This window comes from Bos indicus x Bos taurus, chromosome 29 (genome assembly GCF_003369695.1).
Source record: "Bos indicus x Bos taurus breed Angus x Brahman F1 hybrid chromosome 29, Bos_hybrid_MaternalHap_v2.0, whole genome shotgun sequence".
NCBI lineage: Eukaryota > Metazoa > Chordata > Mammalia > Artiodactyla > Bovidae > Bos > Bos indicus x Bos taurus.
In genome coordinates this window covers 5205460-5225738 of record NC_040104.1, presented here as the reverse complement: position 1 = coordinate 5225738, position 20279 = coordinate 5205460, and the positions used below count along the sequence as shown (strand labels likewise).

At 42.4% G+C, this 20279-nt stretch overlaps 1 protein-coding gene across 14 annotated transcripts in view; it reads left to right on the top strand.

The window, feature by feature from the left end:
* The window catches only part of PPP6R3 (protein phosphatase 6 regulatory subunit 3), a 125271-nt gene that overhangs the window by 1491 nt on the left and 103501 nt on the right, over positions 1–20279 (top strand). For 9 of the 14 annotated variants that reach the window (XM_027531753.1, XM_027531745.1, XM_027531758.1 and 6 more), the window contains exon 2: positions 19895–19990. The exons of the other annotated variants lie outside the window; for them this stretch is intronic. The gene's annotated coding sequence lies outside the window, so the exon portion shown is untranslated. The remainder of the gene's footprint in view (positions 1–19894; positions 19991–20279) is intronic. 14 annotated transcript variants of the gene reach the window in all.

Genomic DNA, 20279 nt, shown 5'->3' with positions numbered 1-20279 from the left:
GTTATTAATTTGGATTTGATTTTTAAATGTTTAGATAGTATTGGGAAGTCACATGAGTGTCTAAGTCCTGGCTTTTGGTGACTGTCTTTAGAAAGCTCTAAAGTGTTTTTAAGAGTCTTTCCGGCTGAGAACCACCCAGGAGAGGGTGGCTGAGGATTGATTACGTTTACAGACGTTTTCTGGAGTCATTAGTGGTGATGTCTCAGACTGGCTTGTTGAAGAGATGGTTAAATAAAAGCCCACCAGGAGCTCACGTCAGATTCTGTTCCTCCTGTGCTTTTGAATACCGCTTATTGCGTGTGATTGGCCCCCAAATCAGTAGTAACTCCAGAGTTTCATAGTGTGCTCCTGGGTTCTTATTGAGGTTTGAAAGGTTACTGTGTGTTGAAATATTCTTCAGTGAAGCTAGTTTGGGAAATAACTGTTGTCCTGGTGGATGCTTTCGAAGTTATTTTGCATTTCAGTTACGTTTGATTGGAGTCTAGAATATCTAACAATGCCATCCACTCACGCATCTACTCAGAGTCTATTGATTCCTGCCCTGTGATCTTCTCCCTGCTGCTTGAGACCAGGCTTGTCCTTCCCCTGGAATTACCTGCTTGGGACCTGGCTTGCTTTGTTGCCCTGGGAAATGTTATTTTGATAGACTCTGTCTTAAGTAGAGTTGAACATCTTGCTTGTGTAACTTACTGAAAAACGGGAAGAAGATTGTTTTAGAATACAAAACTAGCTTTTGTGTACAGTGTAGCAGAACAAAACTTGCTGATTTCAATTAACTGCCTGGCAGTTTGAGAATCGGACCATAACTGGACAGAAAATGAATAGTGATGAAATTACGGCCTGACAGGGTGAGGTTTGCTTAGTCTCTTTGAAATAAATTTTGGCACTGATGTGGTACAGAGATAATGTGCTTACTACAGATAAGACATCTTCCTTAAAACAGTATTTGTCAGAATTGGTATTTAGTTTGCTTCTTTGATAAACTTGAATCTTGTGGTTTTATATATGGGATATTTGAGAGGCAGCCTGAGCATATATTCGTCTAAAATTTTACAATGCTTTCTTACTGATACAGAATGGTTAAGAATGGTAGTGACAGTGAAGTTCTTGTAACCATCTGCTCAATTAAAACTCAGCACTGAGTTTATTTACGTACAAAGCACAAGAGGCTGTGGTTGGTTCTCATAAGTCAAGATCTGAGCCCTGGTGTGGCCGAGTGGAGTTGACTACTTTTTCTTAGGTGAGCTGGATGGACAAAATAGACCTGACACCTTGGCTTTAAGAAGTTTTCTTATTTTTTTCCCTTCTTAAAGGAGCCTCAGATGACTGTTTTTTATTTACTCTAGAGCAGTAGTTCTCAACTTGAGGGGGCGGATTTTGCCCCCAAGAACCATCTGGTGATGTCTGGAGAAGTAAATTTTGCCTGTCACATCTGTGGGGCTGGGCAGTGCTTCTAGAGGGCGGAGGCCGGGGATGCAGCTGTGCAGCACCCTGTGGTGCCAAGGTGGCAGCCCCCCCCCCCCCCAAACGCAGCCAGTCCCAGCTGCCAGTAGTGCTGGGGGCGGGAAACCCCCGCTCTAGACAGGCGCTCACCTGACTTGCTTTGCGGTCATTTGGAGTACTTTTCAAGACTGTTCTGTAAATGTGTGGTGAGAGTGAGAATGGTTTTAAAAGCTCCCAAGTAATACTGATGTGCAACTAGGTTCTGGAACCACTAGACCACAGATTTTAGGAGCTACGTGTGGGTCTGTTACCTGTGAGCTTTGTCTATACCTCGATCCTACTTGGACATGACAGTAATGGGGAAAGATGGTATACATACATTATTTTTAGGTGCCTGAAGTCTGAACTTTAAAAAACATTTTTTAAGTGAATATTTTATAAAGTGAGAAACTTTTTTTTTCCTCTTGCTTCATGAGAATCCATCAACATATTGTGCTGAAACTTTGAGGTGTTCAGGGCTCTTAACAGCTGTGCTAAATGACCTTATCGTGCTGTGATTTTTGAGTTTTGTCATTTTTTCCCTCATCCTGTCAGTCAGCTGTCAATTCTGGTTTTAGATGCCAGCTTCATTATTACTATTATTTTAATGAAGGCCTGTTTTCAGAGAGAGAGCCCTGGATTGGTTTGCCAAATCTGCCCTTTGCAAGGCAGGAGAGAGGCAGATTGAATGCTAATCTTTTAACACGGTGACCCTTGCTTGCTACCACAGGGGGCTTGCCCGAACCCTGAACTCTAACCGGAGTGGGCAAGTGTTTTTCCCTCTGGGGAGATGTAGTGCAGTGAAAGAGAAATCCTTTTCTCTCACATCCTTAGAATACGGATGATCCTAATGTATTGAGTGGGATGAATGTTACTATAAAACTACAGATTTTTGCCAACTGAACGTTAGAAGTCTGGACGTATAAAAGGGAGATCCAGGAGATCTACTCCTTCGTCCTGAAATTTGGCCTATGGCTATGTGTCCGTGGGTTCGCAGAGAGTCGGCGCCACTGAGCGACTTTCACTGAGATGCCGAGAATGACAGGTGACCACTCCACCGTCTATTTCTTCTGTGTGAGTAGTTGCTAAGTCATGTCCGACTCTTTGAGACCCCATGGACTGTAGCCTGCCAGGCTTCCCTGTCCATGGGGTTCTCCGGGCAAGAATCCTGGAGTGGGCTGCCATTTCCTTCTCCAGGGGATTGTCCTGAGCCAGGACTGAACCCACATCTCCTGCATTGCAGGCAGGTTCTTTATCAAGGAGCCACCAGGGAAGCCTCTAAACCTGTCTGTTTCTGTTTTGCATGTATATTCATTTGAATTGTTTTTAAATTGCACATAAGAGATGTCATATAGTATCGTACGCGTCTCCGCCACTCTTGGCTGCCCTAAACCCAGTGCAGTGCTGTGGCACGGAGGTGGTGGGGACAGAGCATTACCAGGGAGATAATGGGATCATTCACAGAAAAGCCAGGAATGTTGCTATCTACATTTGTTTGATCAGCAAATATATTGAACCCTTACTCTGTCAGGAACAGTATCAGGGATTCACTCGTGAACAGGCACTTGAGGACCTGCCGCCTTGAGGGGAGGCAGCGCTGACAAGGGACGTCCTTTGTGTTGAGGCAGCTCAGCTTGGGAACTGAGTAGTGTGGCGTGAGCAAGCAGACTCCCGTGAGAGGCCCTAGAGGCTTCGAGGAAGGGGCTTGTAATGGTTAAAGTCTGTTGTCAAAGAGTGAAGTAGTTACACCTTTGTTTCTCATAGGTATTAAATAGTTAACTTCCACTTCCCTCTTTGGTTTGGTTTGTCTTAAAAAGCAATGCTGTTATTCTTCCTGTGTTCTTGCCTGGAGAATCCCAGGGACGGTGGAGCCTGGTGGGCTGCCATCTTTGGGGTTGTGCAGAGTCGGACACGACTGAAGTGACTTAGCAGCAGCAGCAGTGCTGGTGAAGCTGTTTTGTAATGACAGATAGGATTGACCTGTGTTGTCTTTTGCTCCATAGATGTTGGCTGTGACTTGATCAAACTTGAGAAGCTCATTTTCCCTACTGATCAGAGGCTTGGTGTAGATTCATGCTAAATGTCTTGAGTGTCCTTGAAATCCACGGTGCTTCCAGTGAGAATGGGTTTTTTTCTTGCTGCAGTCTGGATTGAGGTGACTGGAGATTTGTTTTTGTGGCCTTTTGACTTTGGCTTAGATTTAGTTGCCATGGGAACCCCCTTTCTTCCTCCCTCCCCCTTTATTTTTCTTTACTGGGAGGAGAGAGAGTTACTAGTCGGATCAATGCCCAGTTTGTTTCACGTTTTGGATGTTTATGAACTGACATCTGCATGTCAGGTAGATTGGCTGGGTGGTAAAGAAGCCAGTGAAAGGGAACCTTGGCGGGACTGGAGAGGCTTCCCACCTTAACTGGGATGCTTTTGTGTCTCAGGCTCACAAAGATCCAAGTAGAGGCGGTTTACTACTTCTCACTTCTGCTGGCTGGTGTTGACCAGCTTTATTATTAAGTATTAGTGAAGACTCCACAGTCGACTGATTTTATATAAATAGATTCGAATAGATTATGAACATCTTTCCCGATACAAAGAGACTCTGATTTTATACTTCTCGGCAACTCTGGAGAAAGGGTATTATTAATTCCAGAATTTCTTACAGAGGGAGTGTGTATTAACTTGGAATGGTCTGTGTGTCCCAGAGGCTGACTGCCATGAAATCTGGGGGCCCAAAGGAAAGATGAATGAGATTGGGTTTTTTTTTTTTTTTGAAACAGTAAGAAGCAGCATGAAAAAGGTTGCAGAAAAGTAAAAAGACTGCAGAAATAAAAGTATGACTGAATGTTGAGTCAGACCTGGAGAAAGCTATGTGGATCGCTAGTGAGAGCCTAAAGTTCCCTGTACTTGTATGTAAATCTAAACACTAATGCAGTGAATTGGAGACACTGACGAGAAGGGGTGCTTGCCTGAGAACGCGTGGCGCCCTGAGACCCTGAGCGGGGCAGGTGAGGCGGCAGTTGTACTGGCCACTGAGGCACATGCTGGGCTGGCTTGCACTGTCCAGTGAGGCTTGGTCAGGAGACACTGGCTGGATCTTGGTGAAGCCTGGGCTTTCATTCTCCAGATGAGGCAATGGTGGGAGGAACATTGACAAGTATTGACTCCGTTGGCTGTTTGGCGCTTCCTTTCATGAGAATCATGGTTTTGGAGGTCATTGATATTAGAGAAAATTTAGGTCATGTGGGAGAAAGGGCCTGTAGGCAGCAGAGAAATCTCAGTTCCTGGGTGAGGCCTTAGGGTTTTGGTGGCCCCACTAGACCATAATTTTAAGTGTCAGTTGTTTCAACAATAACATAGCTGGAACTCACTGAGAGTTAAGAATAAATACAACATTGTAATCAATCAGCTATACTCCAATAAAAATTAAACAGTAAAGAATAAACATTTAACTTCTGAATCGGTGTTTTGCTGTGTTTGTCGTTGTCGTAGATGAGGGGTAGTGCCTCCTGGTTTCATTTTGTTGACAGAGATACACAGGGTTTCTGTTGCCTCTGGGCAGTGGGCAGTTCACAGCTGCCTCAGCTGCCTTCCAGGAGACCCAGTCCCTTCTGATTAAGCACCACCCTTTGAATGATCCCCGACCCCCGCAACCGTGGACCTTGTGTCCTCGGTTTAGTATTACACTCACAGATGATACAGCAGCTGTGCATTTGGCACCTATCATAGGTATACTATGTTAAACTAAGGGAGTTTTCTCAGATAATACCCGTTCTCTGTTCTCAGGTCAGAGTATCTTGTGGAGGGCAAGAGGGCAAAGGATCTAAAATAGCTGACTTTGAGTTCTGGCTCCCAGTCTTCCAGCTGTGTAATCATAATATTAGATGACATCTCGGTTCCTTAGTTTCCTTATCTGTGAAATGAATATTAAATGTGAACTGATTAGTACAGTGCCTAGTACACAGTAATATTTGTTTGGGTATTATTATTGTTATCAGCCTTCTTGCTAGTAACAGTGAAATAAGGTCAGAAATGACTAATAAAGCTGCAGGGAAACGCCCTGAGGAAATGGAGCGGAATGCTATGGTGGAGGGCCTTGGAGGTGTGACTGGGTGCTCTGAGGAAGCCTGGGGGTGGTGAAGCAGGGCAGGGCAGGGCACAGAGTTAGGTGGTGGTGTCCCCGCCCCCCAAGTTTGCATTATTTTATACAGATTTTACTTGCTAAGATGTGACTCTTCTTTTTTTTTTTTTTTTTACTGTGGTGAGAGTAGAGATGATAAATTTGAGGTTTTGTTGAGTCGGACACAGCTGAGCACGCAAGCACGTTCTGAAATATTCGTCTTTAAGATCTCTCTCTCTGGTGCTGGAGGACAGTATAAAAAACTTTGCTTTGGAGTCCCTCGTGTTATATAGAGCCATATTTTTTCAATGTTCTGTGCTGTGAGATAATCACACATGTCTTGAAGGATCACTTTTTTTTTCCTTTTGTTTTTTGAACTTTTATTTATCTTTGTACTCAGCTGTGTGGCATGTGGGATCCTAGTTTCGCGGCCAGGGATCAAACCCAAGCCTCTTGCAGTGAAACCGTGGAGTCTTAACCACTGGACTGCCAGGGACGTCCTTGAAGGATTGATGATTGGCTCTTTTAAATGTTGCTCTTAATTTGTTAACAAATTGCACATTATAACCAGACAGCTGTGCTCTGTAAAGGGCCAGTTAATGAATACGTTGGGCTCTGCGGGCTCTGTGGCCACTCAGTTCTGCCTCTGTGGTGTGAAGGCAGCCATAGTCAACACGTGAACAAATGAAGCTTCTCATAGAGTTTTCTTTACAAAAAGAGATGGTGGGCTGGGTTTGACCTGTCTTGTTCTAACCTATTTTTTTATTTTAATTTTTAATGGGATGGTACATTCCAAGCGTCTGTATCGGCATGTGTACAGATATTGAATGTTAAGACCACCAGTTTAAGTGACGGACTGTGGCGTTACCTTTGGCTTCCTGTATGACCCCCCCCTGCCCATTCCTCCCTCTTCTCACCTCCCTTAAGCAGGGCTGCCCTGCGAGTGTCATTTTGTTGATTAACTTTATGGTGTTAGCACCCGTGAATGTATCCTTTTATCCTTACATAAAGTAATTTAGTTTTTGCATGTCTTTGTATAAATTGAATCATTTTGTTGTGTAACTCACCCTCTCTCCTCTTACTGCTTTTTGAGATTCATTTGTATGTTTGAGTACTTAGGCACTAAGACATATGTTGTGATGCTGACTACATTAGTAGTGAGCCAAAAAGACATTGTCATTGTCCCTGTCCTCGGGAAGTTACATTTTAGTGGAGAAAGACGGTTAACAGGTGAGTCAGAGATGGCAGCTGTCATGGGTGGTACAGCTGGGAGCAGAGTCAGCTGGGAGTGGCTGGGTGGGGGCTGTGTGCAGATTGGATAAGGTGGTCAGGATGGGCCTTCCTGAGACCTCTGAACATCAGCAGGTGGGGGTGAGGGACGGGGAGTCTTTAGGCAGAGTCCAATATGCGTGTGGTGCTAAGAAGGGTTGTAGCTGGTGTGTTGGGGAGACAGAGGCCAGCCTGGTGGGGTGGGAGCCATTCATGCAGGCCAGGGTTAGGATTTTGCCTTTTTCTGTGAATTAGATGGGAAGTCATGGAAGTGTTTTAGGTAGTGGTGTGACATGAGATCTGCTATATGGTTTTAAAAGGTCCCCTGAAACTGTGTTAAGAAGAGTTGTCTCTCTGGTGCCAAGGACCCTCCGGAACAGTGACGGCAGCTTGAACTGAAGGGGCACAGGGGTGGCAGTGAGGGTGTGGATGCTGGATGCCTGTGGACGATAGAGCCGCCAGGATTTGCTGGCAGATTGAACGTGGCTGAGAGAGCAGGCTGAAGGTGCTCCCTACCGACCAGAGCTTTCTGCTTGTGGTCGAGATTGTGGGCAGCACCTGTTGTTGAAGTAAGGTCAAGAGTTGGGGTCCAGACCCGCTGCTCTTGTGAAACTCCAGAGAGCCTCCTGGAGCCACGTGGGGTGAAGGTGTTCGGAGTGGAGGGGAGAGGTCTGGCTGAAGACAGATGTGAGAGCGTTCAGTGTTCTCTGACACTTAGAAGTCCTTGATGCTGAGTGAGTGTAGGGTGAGGGCCGAGGCAGCGAGCAAAAGTGGGCCAGGCAGTTTCCGGTCGAGGAGGAGCAGGGGGGCCTTGAATCTCCGAAGTCAGGGGAGGGGTCTTCCAGGGGGAGGGAGTGAGAGTCCCCGCGCAGTGCTCCTGCCGTGCCCTCGAGTGGCCTGAGGGCCCCGGCTTGTCCTGTGGCTTCGGTGGCACATGAGTCATCGATGGTCTCGATGGGAGCAGTCCGCACGCGGTGGTGTGGGGAGGGCTTGGGAGGGAGGCTTCCCGAGGGCTTGAGAGCAGAGGGCCCAGAGGAAAGCCCTTTCATGGGCACTTGCCACAGCGCTAAAGGGAGAGTTGGGACCATGAGAAGGCTTTGTTGAGATGGCGAAGTTACAGTGTTTTTGTATTACTGGTGGGAAATGATATCTGTACAGAACGCACACCTGATGACATGCATTTGCTGGGAAGGAGACAGGGAATGGACCCACGGGGAGCGTCCCCCGGCTCTTGCTTGGTGAGAGGACGGAGAGCAGACTTGGGGAGCTCGCATGGTGGGAGCAGGACTGTTTTCTTTCTTTTTTTTTTTTTAATTCACTTTATTTGTTTTGGCCGTTCTGGGTCTTTGTTGCTGCTCGGGCTTTTCTCTAGTTGGGGCGAGGGGGGTCTGCTCTGTATACACAGGCTTCTCGTGGCAGAGCCCAGGCTCTCAGATTTGCGGGCTTAGTAGTCGGGGTTCGCAGGCTCCGTAGTTGTGGCGCACAGGCTGAGTTGATCTTCCTCGACCAGGGAGTGAACCTGTGTCTCTTGTGTTGGCACGTAGATCCTTTACTACTGAGCCACCAGGGAAGCCCAGGACGGTTTTCTTCTAAGTGAAACAGGAAGGAGTTATCAGTCAGTGAAAATGAGGGTGAGTAGGGCCTGGAGAATTCCACGGACTGTATAGCCCATGGGGTCGCAAAGAGTCGGACAGGACTGAGCGACTTTCACTTTCAGGGGCAGGTGGTCTGTGAGGAGAAAGTGCCGGAGTATTCTATGGAAAGAAAGAATGTAAATGGATCTGCAGTGTGGAATGGGCTCCTCGGGGGAGCCAACCTAGTTTAAAGTGGAAAAAAGCGGTTGTGCTCTTCTTCCTGGGACTAGAGTAGGCAGTGTTGCAGTTGTGGTTTCCGCACGCAAGAGTGGCAGAGCAAGAGAAGGCCACTGCTGTGTAAGGTAGAGAGCTGGTGGGGCCTGCTCTGTGGTGCGGGGCTCGGCTGGTGCTCAGTGGTGATCTAGACAAGTGGGGTCCTGGGTGGGGGGTGCTGCATGTGTACATGTAGCTGAGTCACCTTGTAGAGCAAGCAGAAGTGAACACAGCGTTGAAAAGATCTATACTCCAGGTGAAAAAGAGAGAAGGGAAAGGGGGTGTTTATAATGGTGAGGCCTGGACTTGAACCTGGGAAGGGAGGGAAGTGAGGCCCTGCAGATAATGAGTTTTGGCTACATTGATGTGTTTAGTTGCCAAGTTGTATCAGACTCTTTTGCGACCCCATGGGAGACTGTAGCCTTCAAGGCTACTCTGTCCATGGGATTGCCCAGGCAAGAATACTGGAGTAGGTTGCCTTTTCCTTCTCCCGGGATCTTTCCAACAGGGATCAAACCTACGTCTCCTGCATTGGCAGGCAGATTCTGTACCACTGAGCCACCTGGGAAACCCATGTTGATGTGTGTAATTGTCGTTTATTCCTTTTTGCTTCTGTGTTCTTTTTCAGACTGAATATATTTCATTTTATATTCTTTGTCCTATCCTTACGGGATAGGATTGTTTCCAGTAAAGAACAATATGGCTTTGGACAAGTGCAAAAAACATTTCTGCAAGGTATAAAGCCTGGAGAGACTTAGAATTGCAGGGTGGTGGGACCTGTAGAGTTTGAACCTTGGTTAAAAGTAACTGGACTTTAGTTAGACGTGCCCTCCTGCCAGCACTGGTGTTCCACATCTTTGCCAGCTCTTGGTACTGTCAGACTTTTTTATATTTGTCAGATTGGTGGTTATGACCTTACATCTTATCAGTTCCTAGTTTTATTGAGATGTAACTACATGTTACAGTTTACCCATTTAAAGGGTACAGTCTAATAGGTTTTAGTGTGTTCAGAGAATTGTGTAATGATCACCACAATCTAATGTTTAGAACACTTCACCATCCTAAAAAGAACCCTTGTACTTGTTAGCGGTGACTCTGTTTCCACCTAACCCCTGGGCAGCCACTAATGGACTTTCTTACGGACTTGACGATTCTGGACGTCTCATGTAGATGGAGTCATACCCTATGTGGTCTTTGGTGACTTGCTTCTTTTGCTCAGCATGTGTTCAGGGTTTATCCTTGTAGCATATTTCAGTATTAGTGCTCTGTTGCATTTGAGCACATGGACATGCCGTTATTTATCCATTCGTAAGTTGGTGGATGTTTGGCTTGATTCCACTTTTTGACTGTTACCAACCATACTGCTGTGAGTGTTTGCCTATGAGTCTTTGGAGGGACGTAGGTATTTATTTCTCTTGGTGTGTACTCAGAAGTGGAATTGTTGGGTAATGTTCCTGTGTTTTAAAATTTTGAAGAACGACCAAACTGTTTGCCAAAGTGACTGTACCATATTACATCTCACCAACACCATCCCAGGGTTCTAATTTCTCCACGTCCTCACTAATATATATTCTTTTCCGTTTAGAAACAATTCACAGCCGTGTTAGTGGGTGTGAAGTGTGGTGTATCATTGTGGTTTTCCCTTTCCTGAATGACTAATATTGTTGAGCATCTTGTCATGTATGTATTGGCTGTTTGTGGATCTTTTTTAGAGGAAAGTCTATTCAAGTAGTTCTTTGCCCACTTTTATTTATCACTGCATGGTTTTAATGTTCTTTTTTCAAATTACTAACGAAGTTGAGCAATCTTTTTTGGCTATTTAGATTTCTACTTTTGTGAAATACCTGTTATGTCTCTCTTTTTTTCCTGTTTATTATTTTTTCTTCTTGAGTTTGATTTTTCTTATTTGTAGGAATTCTTATATATTCTGATTCTTATTATCTTTGTGACAAATATCTTTTCCCAATTTGTGAATGTTTTACTGTGTTTATGGGATTTTTTTAAAAGGTGTTTAAAAGGACAAAAATGGATTTTAGTATTTTCCAATCTTCTTCTGTCCTTTATACTACTCAGGTAGAAGAGGAAATAGATTTTTTGGTTTATAGGTAGTTGTCTTTTTAAAAGTTTTATATTCTTTTCTTTCTACAAATTTTGCGTATTTTTTGTTAGATTTATTCTTTGGTTACTTTTTTTGTTGCTGTTGTAAATTATTTTTTTAAGTGAAAAATTTCTATTTGTTGGCAAATGAAAATGCAGATGACTTTGTATGTGGCTATTATATCTAGTAGCTTCTCTAGCTTGATAATAATTTGCTTGTGGACTCTTGGGGTTTTTGTGTAGATAATCATCTCATCTATGAATAATGACAGTTCATTTCTTTCCAGTCCTTTTATTGTTTAATATATTTTACTCTAGTCTTACTGTGTTGCTGCATGGCAACCATCACCAGTGGAGAATATAGATGGTCGTGGCGGGCATCCTTATCACAGTCCCAGTTTTAAGGCAAATGCTTTTATCTTTTACCATTGCGTGTGTGGATACTTTTTTTTTCTTTTAACAGGTTGAGGAAGATTTCTTCAACCTTAGTTTACGGAGAATTAAAAAAAAAAACAGCTCACAAGTGGGCACTGAACTTAACTGAATGCATTTAAAATTTTTCACTTATTTACTTCCTCTTGGCTGTGGTGGGTCTTGCTTTTCTAGCTGTGGCCAGTGGAGCAGCTGCTCTCTGTGGTGTGTGGGCGTCTCTTGTCGCACACCAGGGGCTCTAGAGCGTGTGGGGCCTCAGTTCCCTAACCAGGGGTCAGACTCATGTCCCCTGCATTGGCAGGCGGATTCTTAACCACTGGACCGCCAGGGAAGTCCTAATTGAATGCATTTTCTACATCTGTCGAGATGATGATATGAAAGTTTTTCCAACTTGATAATGATGTATTCTTTTTAAAAAAGGTTTTTTTGCTTTGTTTTTGTTATATATGTTTTTGTATGTTTCATGTTTTTGTTGTTGTTTTTCTGTTTGTTTGGGGCTTTTTTTCTGGCCTTTCCATACTTGTGGAATCTTAGTTCCTCAACCAAGGATTGAATCTGGGCCCCAGCAGTGAAAAGTCCTAACCATTGGACTGCCAGGGAATTCCTCCCACCCCTTTTGTTTTTAATTTGCTAATATCTCAGGATTTATGTATCTATGTTTATTGGTAAGAATGATCTCTAATTTTCCTTTTTTGTTGTATCGGCCTTATGAGTTTTGTTATCAAGAGTATTCTAGTCTCATAAAATAAACTGTGTTTCCTCCTTTTTATTTTCTTAGAGGGTTCATAAGTAAAATTAGGATTATTTGTTCCTTCAGTGTCTTATAAAACTTGCCTCTAAAACCATAAGGGTGTGGTGTTTTCTGTCTGAGATTTAAAAATTATTGATTTGATTGCTTTAATATTTATAGGATCATTAGAGTCTTTTCTTTTTCTTGAGTCACATTTGGTAATTTATGTTTTTCTAAAACTCATTTTGTCTGAATTTTCAGTTATATTGGAAGAAAATTATAACTTCTTATTTTTGGAATCTGCCTGACTTGTAATTAATTATTAATATTTAATTTCTTAAACAGGATTCTTAGGTCCTTAATTTTTAGCATGCATAATACGTACTTATATATATGTAAATAGAGTAGTAATTACCCTTTAAATAACACTTTTGCTGTGTAGGATTTTTATCTTTCAGTTCTGAATATATTCAGATAATATATTCAGTCAATTTCATTTTGACTTCTTTCTGACTTAGAGGTTTAGAAAGTACATTGAAAAATCTTGATGTGCGTGTGTATATGTATCTTTTAAGTTTTGTTACTGATTGCTAGCATACATTGTGCTCATAATGTATGAGCATAATGTGATGCTTATTCTTTGAAATTTGTTGAGGCTGTTTTAACGGCATCTAGTTAGTGGCAAATTTTTATTCCACGTGTGCTTAAGAAGAATGCGTTTCTAATTTTAAGGTCAGGTTTCCCCGTGTCTGTTAGATGAAGCACATTAACTGGCGTCTCATTCAAACTAGTGTCCTTAACTAATACCGGCTGCTTGTTCCCTTGGGTACAGAGAGGGCGTTGTAAGCTCTCCTCGTGCTGGAGGGCTTGCTGGATGCCGCGGCTCTCCGTCTCTGCCTCATCTTTATAAGTTAGAGTTGCTTCTGGTGACTCGCACAGTGTGTCATTCTGTAGTGAATCTTTGTTTCTAGGAACATTTTTTCCACTCAAATGCATTTTGTCGGATATTGGCATAGCTGTACCAAGTGACTTTTAATTAATGTTTGCCTGATAAGTATTTTTCTGCTTCTTAAGTGTAGTCTTTGGGTGTGCCTTTTGAAAGCAGCACACAGCTGGATTGCATTTTCATTATTCGACTTTTCGTATTTCAACTAATTTACATTAATTGTGATTGAAGTATTTGGTTTATTTCTACTATGGTATTTTTGCTTTCTAACTGGGGTTTTTTCCTTATCTTTTTCTTTTCTTGCCTATGTATTGTGGGATTTTTTCCCCCTTAATTCCTGTCTACTCTTTTTGCCTGTACTCAGTAAGAGATTAGACACTTCTGGTGATCTTAGACATTTCATATTTAACCTAAGTGAGGTGAAGTCACTCAGTCGTGTCCGACTGTTTGCGACCCCATGGACTGTAGCCTACCAGGCTCCTCCATCCATGGGATTTTCCAGGCAGTAGTACTGGAGTGGGCTGCCATTTCCTTCTCCAGGGGATCTTTCCGACCCAGGGATCGAACCCTGGTCTCCCGCATTGTAGACAGACGCTTTACCAATTGATATCTTTATCCTTATAAGAAACTTTTGAATGCTTTTAGTCTTGTGACCTTCCTGATTTAGGTGCATCTGCTGCCCAGTTTTCATCTTGCTGCTCTTAAAATCCTACAGATGGGGCATTACAAAAGAATGCTGTCATTCTTGAAAGGCGTTTGGCCTGCTACCTAGTTCTAGGCTGATGGTTGTTTTCATTGTTTTCCCTGAGCGCTTCGACAGTATTTCCTGTCTTTTTCCACTTGTTATTGTGATTAATTATAAATGACTTGTCAGTTGTTCCTCCTCCAGGAGTCTGAGATATTCTGTACCTAATGTGCTCTTCATGTTGACAAGTCCAGCAGGTACGTTGTCTTTTTTTATTTTTAGGTTGCTGGTGTTGGTTTGCTCTTTTGGTGTCTTGCTGCTTTTAAATAATCAAGTACCAGATACTGTTTTGGATATGTCTCAACCAGTATTCAAAAAAACTTTAAAAATTACAAGTAAAAGGGGATATTCATTTTACCTAAGAGCTGGCAGATGTGATTTTTTTCTCCATCCTTTAAATGGAGTGTCAGTAAAGAATTTCTTAAAGATTTTCTGCTCTTCCATGTTGGTTGGCTCATTTTGGGGCTTCCCAGATGGCGATAACGGTAAAGAATCCACCTGCCAATGCAGGTAGATGTAAGAGACAAGGATTCGATCCCTGGGTGGGGAAGACCCCCTAGAGGAGGAAATGGCAAACCATTCTAGTATTCTTGCCTGGAGAATCCCATGGACAGAGGAGTCTGGCAGGCTGCAGCCCATGGGGTCACAAAGAGTCAGGCATGATTGAAGCAGCTCATTTTTATATCCAGAAATGGAAAAGATTTCCAGAATAAGTTACCTTTTTGAAACAAGATCATTTTGATTGCTAGAAAACATTTATGTGAACCTTAAATGCAACTCTAGCCAAGTATAGAACACCAAAAACAATCTGGAAAAGGGATGTGGACCAAAATAGATTACCGGCCAAATCTGTCTTTGGGAAATGGAAAGAGTGGAGTTCAGCATTTAGAGTACTTGGCCTCTCCTGGGGGAGAGGAGGGATGGTTTCATACTTGTTGGTATTTCTTTATACAAAGTCTTTTCTTATTCCAGCTAATCAGTGAGAAGAGAAATGGAGGGACATAGCTAGTGTAGGCTGCGGAGGTTGGAACTCCCTTTGTGAGGCTGGTTAGCAAGCCTTATAAACTAAGGAAGGGTTAAGGGGTTTGGTGTCAGCACTGCTGACCCTAGGAGTAAGCAGTTAATTGCTACTTTTAGGCCTTTCCTGGTAATTTTCAGTGATGCCAAGGAGTTTGAAATGCACAGGCATTATAACTACTGTTTTCATCAACTTTCAAAAAATGAAGTTTGATAATCTTCTAGGGCAATGAGGAAAGAATGAGAAGGGATTGTAGGGGCACAGGGCAGAGAGAGCGTGCCGGTTTAGCAGAATTGTTGTGAGAATTAAGGATAAACATTACCGGGCATGTTTGTGTTTATTCCCTGAAAAAAGAAGAGTCCATTCCTGCCATGTACCATATTGTCAGGCCTAAAAATTTTTCAGCTTTTGGTGGCAGTTACTGTTGAATTGCCTCTCGATTAGTGTAAACCTTCAGCAGCCTGCCCTTGCTCATGTACCCACCTTACCCTTGTTCATTGTTCAGTCACTAAACCGTGTCCAACTCTGCAACCCCATGGACTGCAGCACGCCAGGCTCCCCTGTCCTTCATTATTTCCCAGAGTTTGGTCAAACTCATGTCCATTGAGTTGGTCATACCAGCCAACCATCTTGTCCTCTGTCACCGCTTTCTCCTCCTGGCCTCAGTCTTTCTCAGCTTCAAGGTCTTTTTCAGTGAGTCGGTTCTTTTGCATCAGGGGCCAAAGTATTGGAGCTTCAGCATCAGTCCTTCAGTGAATATTCAGTGTTGGTTACCTTTAGAACTGACTGGTTTAGAATCCCTGCTGTCCAAAGGACTCTGAAGAGTCTTCTGTGCACCACAGTTCAAAAGCATCAGTTCTTCAGCACTCAGCCTTCTTGATGGTCCAGCTCTCATGTCCGTACGTGACTGTTGGGAAAACCGTAGCTTTGACTATACAGACCTCTGTTAGCAAAGTGACGTCTCTGCTTTTTAAATATGCTGTCTGGGTTTGTCATAGCTTGCCTTCCAAGGAGCAAGCATCTTTTAATTTCATGGCTGCAGTCACCATCCACAATGATTCTGGAGCCCAAGAAAATAAAATCTGTCACGGTTTCCCCTTTTGCCCCATCTGTTTGTTGTGAAGTGATTGGGCTAGATGCCATAATCTTAGTTTTTTTGAAAGTTGAGTTTTAGACTAGCTTTTCCACTCTCTTTTTTCACCTTCATCAAGAGGCTTTTTAGTTCCTCTTCACTTTCTGCCTTTAGGATGGTGTCATCTGCATATCTGAGGTTATTGATATTTTTCCCAGCAATCTTGATTCTAGCTTGTGCTTCATCTAGCCCGGCATTTTGCATGATGTACTCTGCATATAAGTTAAATAAGCAGGGTGACAGTATACAGACAATATACTCCAAATTATTTCGCTTTCTGAGCTCCAGCTTCTTCTATGTAAAATGGAAATAATATTAATTCTCTTTTTGCAATTAAAGGTTAACTTTGGGTGATTTGAATTTGTACGAATTTTTTTTTCCGTGAGTTTATTAATGTAGAAATGATAAACTTTCATAGAACAAGTGATATGGCAAAGCTGACTTTGTTAATGATTAATACCTTATTTTATGAAATCTCTTACTGGCTTTGGTTTTGAAATCTTGACTGGTGGTAGAATGTTGTGAAATTTTCTTTTTTACTCTTTTGCCATTTTTCTGTTTAGAGGTCTTAGTTTAAAAAAATTGGTTAATGTGTGATTATATTTACTTTGAAAAAATAAAAACAGGTGAGACTGAAGTCTCTCTTGCTCACCTTCCCTCGACCCTCTTCTGTCTTCTGCTGTTAATCGTTTTTTTTGTCTGTTTTCTTGATTTTCTTCTGTTTGTGTATTTATTTGTGTGTTTATAGAATGGGCAGCCCAGTGTTAGGCATACACACTTTTTTTTTTAATCGTTTATCACTTTTCATCGACTCCCATGCAGTACACAGAGATCTGCCTCCTTTTTAATTACTTATATGAAGGTGTTTTAATAGCCATTTCCCAGACCAGTGGGCTTTAGATTTTTTTTTTTCTATCACAGACAGTTTGACTTGCCTTTAGTTTCTTACAATACAGTACTTCGAACTTAGAAGCTTTTCAGAGTTTCGTGTTTGGTACAGAAATAGGTAAAACACTGAATTATAAGCTGGATTTTTTGCTTTTGATCTTTCTATATAAAGTACAACTGTTAAACAGTGGATGGAGACCTTGTTTTAGAAAGCTTTTCTCTTTCCTTTTCAAATGATGTATGACATGCATGATGTTTTTAAGCTCTATTGTAATGAAAAATTATTTAGCAGATCTTTTTTGCTACAAAAATGTATAACACAAATTTACATTTTAACCATTTTTAAAAATTAATAAACTTTATTTCACGGAGCAGTTTTAGGTCCACAGCAGAATTGAGCCAGCAGTACAGAGCCAGAAGCCCACATGCTCCTCGTCTCCCCACGTGCCCCTCCAGCCTTGTGAATGTACACTGACACGTCATTGTCACTCAGAGTCCACAGGTCACGTTAGGTTCAGTCTTAGTGTTATGTGTTCTTTGAGTTTAGACGTGTGTAATGGCATATATCCACCAGTAGTCTACAGAACACTGCTGCCCTAAACGTCCTCTGTGCTTTGCCTGATCATCCCTGCCTCAGACTTAACCCTTGACAACCACTAATCTTTTTAATGTGTCTCTAGTTTTGCCTTTTCTAGAGCGAAATACAGTAGAGATCATACAGTATTGTAGCCTTTTGAGACTGGCTTCTTTCACTTAGTAATATACAATTAGGTTCCTGCATGTCTTTTCACTCCTTAAGAGCCCATTTCCTTTAGTGCTGAGTAATACCCATTGGTTGTGCCACAGTCTGTCCATTCTACCTGAAGGCTGTCTTGGATGCCTCCAAGTTTGGGCAGTTATGAAAAAGCTGGTGCAGACGTCTGTATGCAGGCTTTTGTGTACACATAAGTTCTCAGTGCAGTTGAGTAAATAGCATTGAGCATGATTGGTCTCATAGAATGAATTAAGAAGTATTCCTTCTGTTTCTATCTTCTGAAAGAGACTGTAGAGAATTGGTAAAAATTTTTTTTCTTTAACTGTTTGGTAGAAATCACCAGTAAACCCGTTGGGACATGATGCTTTCTGTTTTAGAAGGTTATTCGTAAGTGATTCAGTTTCTTTAATAGATACAGCCCTATTCAAATTGTCTTAGGTGCGCTGTGACAGATTGTATCTGTCAAGGAGTTGGTCCATTTCATCCAGGTTATCAAATCCATGGCTATAGAGTTGTTCATAATACGCTTTTATTAGCCTTTTGTTGCATGTGAGATCTGTAGTGATTCCCCTCTTTCATTTCTAATGTTAGTAATTCAGGTCTTTTTTCCTTAGTCTGGCAAAAGTCTTCCTGATTTTATTGATTTTTTGGGGAAGGGGTGGGGATACTCAGCTTTTGGGTTTGTTGATTTCCTCTACTGATTTCTTGTTTTATTTTCTGCTCTGATTTTTATTATTTCAGTTTCTGCTTAGTTTGGAATTAATTTGCTCTTCTAAGGTGAAAGCTTAGATTATTGATTTTAGATCTTTCTTTTTTGATATGTGCTTTCAATTCTATAAATTTTAATCTAAGCAATGTTTTTTGCATCCCCCTAATTTTAATAAGTTGTATTTTCATTTTGTTCAGATATTTTTAAAGTTTCTCTTGAGAATTTTTTCTTTAATCCATGCATTTTTTAGAAGTGTGATTTGTAATCTGAAGTACTTTGGGTTTTGCCAGCTGTGTTTCTGTTGCTGACTTGGTTTGATTGCATTGTGGTCTAAAGGCAGACATGGTATGCTTTTTGTTCTTCGTTTGTGAAGGTGTGTTTCATAGAACACGCTCTGTCCTGGTGCGTGTTCCATGTGTATTTAAGAAAGTGTAACTTGCTGTCGTTGGATGCAGTAGTCCATGCATATCAACTGTATACAGTTGATTTGATTGATGGTGCTGTTGAGTTCTGTTTTGTCTGTACTGATTTTCTGATGGGTGTATCTGTTTCCGATAGAGGAGTAGTAAAGTCGCTAACTGTAAAAGTGAGTTCATCTATTTCTCCTTGCAGTTTTATCTGTGTTTAACTTGTTTTGATTGTTAGGTGTTGTTAGGTGCATAGCATTAAGAATTGTTATGTCTTCTTAGAGTATTGGCCCCCTTTTCATTTTGTAATGGCTTTTTTGCCCTGAAGTCTTCTCTTTCTGAAATTACTGTAGCTACTCCCACTTTGTTTAATTAGTGTTAGTATGGTACAGCTCCATTCCTTTACTATTAGAGTGTTGGGTTTCTGTATTAAAGTGGATTTCTTGTAGACAATATATGCTATACCTGGGGGTAGGTTTTTATTTTCTGCGTTTATCTTGCTCGTGTTGGCTGAGATTCCTGATCTGTGGTTTGGTGTCTGCTACTACTTTGGGGAGATTCTTGGTCATTATTGCTTCCAGTGTTGTTCTCTTCTCTCCCTTCTCCTTCCAGTAGCCCGTTACATGTATCTTAGACCTTCCATAGTTTCCCGTGGCTCTTGGATGTTCTGCACCCCTCATCCCCATTTTTGTCTTTTCTCTTTGCTTTTCCATTTTGGAAATTTAAGGTGTCACATCTTCAAGCTCAGAGTTTCTTTCCTCAGCTGTGTTCAGTCTGCTAACGAGTCTATCAAAGACATTGTCCGTTTCTGTTAGTGTTTGGTCTGAAGCATTTCTTTTGATCCTTTCTTCGAATTTTTGTTTTGATTGTTTTTTATCTTATTGCATGTTGTCTCCCTTTTCCATTAAAGCCCTTAGCTTTTCTGTTCTGATAATTCCAGCGTGTCTGGCATACATGACTTTTTTTTGTTTTTTGGTTGGGGGCACAGCACATGACATGTGGGATTCTAGTGCCCTGACCAGAGATTGGACCTGCACCCCTACAATGGAACCGTGGAGTCCTAACTGTTGGACCCCCGGGAAAGTGCCCTGTAAATGACTGCTTCTGATGCTTGCTCAGGCTTTTCAAGCTACTTTTTGCCTTAGTATGCTTTGCAGTCTTTCTGAAAGGCAGACATGATACACTGGTAAAAGGAAATGTGAAGAGCGGACCTTGGGAAGCGCAGTAGAGTTGTCTCGGGGATGGGCGTGTCCTGCAGTGCTGCGCGGCCTCAGTCTTGGTGAGCTGTGACCTTCACCGGTGCTTCTCTGCTTTTTCCCCTTCTCAGGTGGTGCGGGATGGCTAGCGTGGTCTGGAGTTGTGTGCTCCCCTTTCCTCACGCAGAAGGTTAGAGGGGCTGGAGCTGGAGATTCCCTTCCTCCAGGTAGGTTAGGTTCCGGTGAAACCCCAGCGGGTTAGGCTCTGGGAAATAGTTGTTTTTTCTTTTTTTTTTTGAAGGTGAGCTTTGTTAAGGATTGAATGTCCTGATGTTTCAAAAAAAAAAAAAGTTCTTTTCCCCCTCCCAGAAACAGGGGAGGGGAAAAGCCTACCCACGCACCCACTGAAGGACGTTTTGGTTGCTTCCACGTATGGAAGAAGCTGCTGTAAACATCTGTATGCAGGTTTTTGTTCGTGTTTTCAGCTCCTCTGGGTAAATACCAAGGAGTGATTGC